The 7,336-nt window shown below is 35.6% G+C and overlaps 1 pseudogene; it reads left to right on the forward strand.

Moving 5' to 3' along the window:
- Positions 1-3,193: 3,193 nt before the first annotated feature.
- LOC148920038 (uncharacterized) lies at positions 3,194-4,341 on the forward strand (annotated as a pseudogene).
- The last annotated feature ends 2,995 nt before the right edge of the window (positions 4,342-7,336 follow it).

The raw sequence follows: 7,336 nt of genomic DNA on the forward strand, positions 1-7,336 counted from the left end.
GAAGAAAAGGATCCCAATATATATATATATATATATATATAAAGTGTATAGCCGATCGGCTATACTATTTATTAAAAAAAATAATAAAGAAAAAGAGCTCAGTAAAGTCGCTCGGCTATACTATTTTTTTAAAAAAATAAAAAATCGAGTATAGCCGCACGGCTAAACTATTTATTATATTTTTTAAAAAAGGCGGTACAGCCGCCAGCTCAACTCATTTTAAAAAATAAAAATAAAAACTCGTATAGCCGCACGGCTATACAATTTATTTATAAATAAATTCCCAGTCGAGCCGAACGGCTATACTATTTAAAAATAATAAAAATAAAAAACCGGGTATAGTCACGCGGCTATACTATTTATGAAAAAAAATATAAATAAAAATGAGCCCCGTAAAGCCGCTTTGCAATACTATTTTTTAAAATGAAAATGAAAAACCGAGTATAGCCTCCTGGCTAAACTATTTGTGGAAAAAATAAATAAATAATTAAAAAGCCCAGTACATCGGATTGGCTATACGTTTTTTTAAAAAAAAAACAAACCAAGTATAGCCGCACGGCTATACAGTTTATAAAATTGAAAAATAAAAATAAAACCCGCCTAGCGTCTATATGGGCACATGTTAAAACAGTATTCCCGCCCGGCTTTACTATTTTAGTTTTAAAAAACCGTAGTTTAGCCGTCCGGCTAGACTATTTTTTTTTTTAAAACCGCAGTAAAGCCGGCCGGCTATACGCATGAAATACATTATATTTAGAGGGTATAGCCGCACGGCGATACTATGTCATAAAAAAAAATAGTATAATTAATTTTAATTTTTTTATCTATATATTTTTATTTAGTATTATGTGAGAATTATATGTTTAATGCATGAATTTTGTGTGTATTATTGGCAATTTTATAAAATAAAAAATGTGTTTTAAACATGAAAAATATGTACGTACATGTACAATACAAGTATTGTAAGTTTGCTTTTTTTTTTTAAACATGAATTTTACCGAGTCTTTAAGACATGTACAGAACACGGATCTATTATTGAAAAATATGTACGTACGTGTATAATACAGTATTATACGTGAAAGTGTTATAATTTTAATTCACGTTTTCTATTGTTCCATGAACCACTCTTGTTCCCACAACCTCCGAGAAGATAAAATACGAAATGACCAGTGGATGGATCCCTTCAGTGCATTGCACAACCTATTTCACTTTCAATGTACATCTAGAAGAAAGATTGGTCTCAAGGTTTACCATGATTCCATCTGTGTGACGCAAGTTGTGCCATTTTCTTCCCATACTTGGTATGTGAGTAATTTATCCTTTCATACATCTCACATCGGCCCTTTCCCTAATAGGGCATCTCCAGCGCAAGGGGCAAAGGCAGGCAAAAGGCCCTGTGCCCAAAATCCTCTTCAACGAGCAAGGTCCAGCTAGAGCAAGGGTGGGACCTACCAGCACGGGAAAGCCTACGAGCAAGAATCGCCTGGGCTATTACTCAAGGCTGTTGATGTCATAATGACGTTAGAAACCAAAAAACAAATGAAAAAAATTTGAAAAAAAAACCAAAAATTTCAGATTTTTTTTATTTTATAAATTTTATAAATACCTAGCCATATTTTTTACTTCCCACACCAAAAACTCTATACAAATTCATTTCCTCATATCTAATGTGAATAGTAATTGCCTTTGTCCTAGCCCATAAGGGTGGGGTGGAAACAAAAAAAGCAAGGGCAATTACTATTCATGTGAATAGTGACAAACCTTGTTTTACCTTTATCTTGCCCTTTGGGTGGAGGTGTTCTAATGTCTATTTATTCAATGCAGTGGATGTGAGTAATTTATGTTTAAGAATCTATTCTGAGAACAGCAATCAAATATTTAAGCCCATCCCTATTATGTCTCTTTATTCGATGCAGTGGATGTGAAGTTGGGCCCAAAGATCTTGTGCTGAGACTGAGTTTCTTCTGCTATTCAAATGAGGCAAAAAGGTTGCAAAAAATATTAGAATATATATATATATATATTCTTTCATGGAAAATATTTGTTTATGGCCTTTGGGATTGGGAGGCATAATCATATCCACGCTGCAAAGTGTTTTCTTTTTCTTTTCTTTACTGTAAAGCTGGTTTCCGTACTGTGAAACTATCATCACCATTTCTGCCTATATAATTAGAAGCAAATGCATTGCAAAATCAGATATACATCTGTGAATGTGAGGGAGAAAAAAATTCAATAAATGTGGATCGTTTGTATATGTAGCCATTAATTCTTTGGTGCAGTCTCAGAGTGTTCACATGAAGCACAAGAGATTGGATTGCAGCCAAGGATGACTTGCCGGCATTTACAGTACTCTTGCTTTATGCAGCTGAGGTTTGCCGGCAAGTTGTCTTTGGCTACATTTTGCTCTCTTCTTCTCATGTCAGCCTCTGAGACTTGGGATTGTTTTAGTGCCTCAACATTTTCACTGACTTTTGCATTATGTATTATTATTATTTTTTTACACAAGTGATATCAGGGGAGAGTGGAAGCGTAAATACTCTTTAACTACTTGAGCTACAAATTTCTTGTATTTTTTTTTTTTTTTTGCAGAATTATAGGAAAGGTCCTCTCTGATCCCAATTAATGAGCAAAACTCACTTTTTTTTTTTTTTTGGGGTGAGAACAGCTTGTTTTCTTCAAATTCTTAACCTCTTCTACAGCTTCGTGTATTCTTTCTCCAGCTTCCAATCAACCCATATGGTTGGTTGTATTGTGGTTGCTGTGGTGAGAGTAGCAGGCAATATTTCATCCACCTAACCTAGGCCGGAATATTTGACTTTCAAATTCTATGTTACGAGCTTTTACAACATTACATCATTACTTCTTAGATTTATGTTCTCATTGTTTTCACATTAGTCTCCTGATTTTATTTTAGGCTAATTACACAAAGAGTCCCGGGGTTATTTTCAAGTTCATACCAATTTGATAAGACATTTACAATTTTATTCTCAAACTCTCAAAAATTCTATAAATTGACCATTCCGTTACACAAAACATTAATAAATCTGTTAAATACTGATGTGTCAAACATGGGCTCTATTTTTTAATGACATGAACTTTCAGGTGGACATACAAATAATAAACAAATTTCTACTTAAAAAAATAATTTAAAATCATCTAAATCTTCGGCTCTGAACCTCGTCTTCTCCTAGCCCCTATTCGCACCCAAAAATACACTAAATTCCACCTCCCTCGTCGTCTTCTTTTTCTTCCTCCTGGGGTTACCGTTACCCAATAATCCCGACCCTCCAATCTCACACTCAATAGCAATGAAGCGTGACCTACCCGAGCTCGATAAGCAACTCTGCGGCGTCTGCGGCTCTACAGAACGGTGGTTCCTCCACTACGTCCGCCACAGAGGAATTTATCGTAAGCTCTGCACCAACTGCGTCCTCAAGAACAACCCAAGCCTCTTCTGCCCTATCTGCCTCGACTTCTTCGAGCACCTCCTTCCAGTATGTGACCAGGTCATGTGCGTCATGTGCCCTTCCATCTCTCACTCCGCATGCGTCGCAGCCAATTCCTCCTTCCGTAACTTCCAGTGCCCTCCCTGCTCCCAACCCACCTTCTCCTTCTTCAACCTCCGCCGCCAAAACGACTGCCAAGAAGCCAAAACAACAATCGTGATGGACAAGGACGCCGCCATGGCCCTCTTCGCATCGGCCAGGATCGCAGCAGCTGTGATGACTGAAGCTGCCGTCCTCGCCAGGGCCACGGCCGAGAGCCTGGTCAATGACGCCATCACGTCGAAAAAGAAGGCCAGAGAGGCCTTTGGAACGACTCACGTCTCTTGTCAACATGGAAAAGGAGAAGGATTTGAAGAGTGGAGGTATTGTTTCGGCGCCTGAGAGTCTCAACGTGAAACCTAAATTGGAGGGTCCTGGGGCAATTCAAATGGCGCCCAAGATTTATGAGCCTGAGGGAACCAATGGGTTGCGTGGTGATCAGTTGAAAACCAGTCGTGCTGATCCTATGGAAGAAGACTGATTTGAGATCAAGGAAGGAGCTTGAGCTTGATGGGTTCATGGGTTCATAGGTTAAGTTGCTTTTCATTATTTGATGATGCTCAGCCTATGCTATTTAGCTTCAACTTAAGCTTCTGCACAGCCTTCTGGCACACTTGAGTCTCTTTCTTTTCATTAATTTTTTAAAACTATTTTTAAGAAGTACATAAATTTTTATTATTTAATTTGGTTTTAAGCTTGAACCATATATATTATTGGTTTGGTTTTAAGCTTTTGTAAACAGGTCGGATTGTTGAATTGTAACTTATTAGTTATTGAAATTTGAAATTTTATGGAATGTTGGGTTTTAAAATGATCTGATACGTTAGAAAATGAAAAAAAAAAAAAAAAGTATGTAGAAAGTTGAGGATCGGCTAATGCTAACAAATAAACCTGCAATTGATTATTTTCACTAATTTCAAATTCGTTTTGGGTTCAATAGTCTAATTTAACACATGCCCCAACCTCAAGTTATCCATTTGCTTGGCCTAATGGTCAAACAACCTCCAACGTTGCCCAATATAAATTTTACACGTGTTAGGCTCCTTTACACGTATATAGCAACAACAACAAAAGCTAATAGGAAATATGCTAATAAATAATATAAGTATAAATTCTTCTCCTTTACTTCTCTCTTCCAATGTTAAATTTTGGTCCTTTAGGATCTAACAAGAGAGCAAAGGTGAACCAAGGATGAATTCCCGTAAGAAGTTCGATAGAATAATACCAAATTCTGGCAAGTCATCCTCGGCTCATTTCTACTCTCAATACTCTCACACAAATGGAAAACTTAATCAATCATCAACCCCTACAGTTCATTACATTTTTATGCAGCCCTGTTTTCCAATTTGAAGGGTCATGTGACTGTTGTGGACCCATAAATGATTAAAAGCTCATGAAACGACAGAAATGAAAAAGAATCAAGCAAATGGGATGTTGTGCAGATAAGCCTCATTATAAGGCGCCTACCAATCCTCAAACTGCCGCTATCGCTAAATCACAACCAAGACATGATCATTTCAAGAATCTATTCTCATAGAACAGCAATCATATACTCTAAACCCTAAACCTTAAACCCTCTGTATGTGTGTATGAACGCATCCGATTAGAATTTTCTTTATTCCCTGCACTGGAGTGAACAGCAATCATATACTTGTATGGACCCAGTATCTTTCGTGGTCTTTGAGAGGGAAAATTGGATTCAAACCGCGAAGATTTTCTGGGAAAATTGGATCTTCATGTGTCTAGTAGTATAATTTGAAAATAATAATATGTGACTTATTTTCCTATTTTTCAAGACAAAAATTTATAAACAATAAAAAAAATGTATAATTTAACAAATAAAAAATTCTAATGTTTTTTTTAAGACAAACTATCTTATCTCATTTCTTTTTTCTCTTTCTCTTTCTTCCTTTCCTTCCTTCCCAGGCCCGTGCCCTTCTTTTTTCTCTTTCTTTCTCTTTTCCTTTTTTCTTCTTCTATTCCTTCCCAGACTTTCTTTTTCTTTCTTCCTTTTCTCTGTTTTCTCTTCTCTTCTTCTTCCTCTATATGATTCTTTCTCTTCATCTTCCTCTCTTATTTTTTATTTTCTTCTTCCTCTCTTTGATTCTTCCTGTTCTTCTTCTCTCTTCATACCCATCCTCTCTCTGTTTTCATTTGTTAATGGTTGGTGGTGGTTCTGATTGGGTGGTGATAGTGGTTCAACTGGGTTTGTGGCAGTTATGGTTCGATTGCTTTGGTGGTGATTCTTTGGATTTTTTTTTTGGGTAAATGGTTGCTGTGAAAACGTTGTTTTCAACTTTTGTCAGAATTTTTGGGAATCTAAGCATCCCGTATTATCGATCTGTCATCACAGACACTTATATTATGTATATGTAGCCAATATTTTATTATGTGGTCTCATATGTATTATCAACCAATCAGGCAGTGACATATGGCATGATTATAAGTTTTTGAACTGTAAAATAAACACCAAAACATCTATTCCTATGTTTAATACACATCATTATCATCTAAATTAACGTACTAATTTTTTTTCCTACGACTATTGTACCAATTATAAAATAATTTACCTAGTAGGTACCTAATATAAATTTATATAGGAAGCTGATTTTTCCACTCCCATTTTCTCCACTTACACTCCCTTTCTCTTCTTAATACTTTTAATCAATTTTGTTATTTTTTGTTTTTTTCACTTTCCTATTATACCCTTACCTTACATTAACTTTTTTGTACTTCACCCACCTTAGCTTCCTTCTTAAAACTTTTTTTGACTGGGCCATTACAAAACACACCACAGGAAACTCCTAGTGACGTTGAGATGTTGATTTATTATCATCAAAAGCATCTCAGAAGGGTAATTTCGAATGTGTATTTTTTTTCTTTTTTTAAAAATGTAATATTGGATATGGCTTGAGTACTTTATGCTTAATTGCTTGATTTTTTACACCATTTTTTCCCCAATAACTAGTCATCAATACCATTACCTTAACATTACAGATTTTGAATTTTCAGCAATCTCATCCATATTAAAGATAATGTTCAGTAAAAAGAAATAATATAAAAGTGAAGTAAAAAGAAATTGGGGTGATGGGTTTTTCTCAATCCATTGATTACTGGGTTTGCTGGGTGTGGATAGCAAATCATGTTGGAAGCATAGGTGGCCATGGAAAAAATGTGGCAAGCTGCTATTGAAATGAACAAAGAAGCAAAGGGAAATTTTTTTGCAATTGGGTCAGAGTGAGTGAAAATTAGGAGTTGTTTAAGGTGTGGTTTCCATGGCTAATTTAGGCATATTGGGACATGAGAGCAAAAGAAAATGTAGGGTAAGGGTAGAATAGGAAAGAGAAAGAACAAAAAAGAACAAAATTAATTAAAAAGTATTAAAAAAACTAAAAGAGGTGTAAGCAGAGAAAAGGGGAATGCAAGTAAAGTAGCTAATATATCGTATGACACTGACATATCTATCAACCACTACCACTCATTTATAAAGTAACGCTTCTAAGATAAAACGTAAAGTTAAGTGTTTAAATTCCATTATACTTTTAGATTAGCCAAACAAGAGCCTATACAATGTCTAGAACTTTCAAATTCCTTAGTACTCGAAAGACAGAATTAAGGAAATTGATCCATGATTTCTGAAGCATTAAGTTGGATGTCGGCCACGACAAACCAGAGACACATAGGTCAAGTAGGGAGCAAAAGAGCTAAAAGGAAAAAGCAGAAAAAAAGATTGTTTGTTCGTAGAAGAACACAGAAAAACACTCCATTGTGTCTTGCTCTCATTCAAGTAT

Source organism: Prunus mume, linkage group LG2 (genome assembly GCF_029339155.1).
Source record: "Prunus mume cultivar Tortuosa linkage group LG2, ASM2933915v1, whole genome shotgun sequence".
In the NCBI taxonomy this organism is placed as follows: Eukaryota; Viridiplantae; Streptophyta; class Magnoliopsida; order Rosales; family Rosaceae; genus Prunus; species Prunus mume.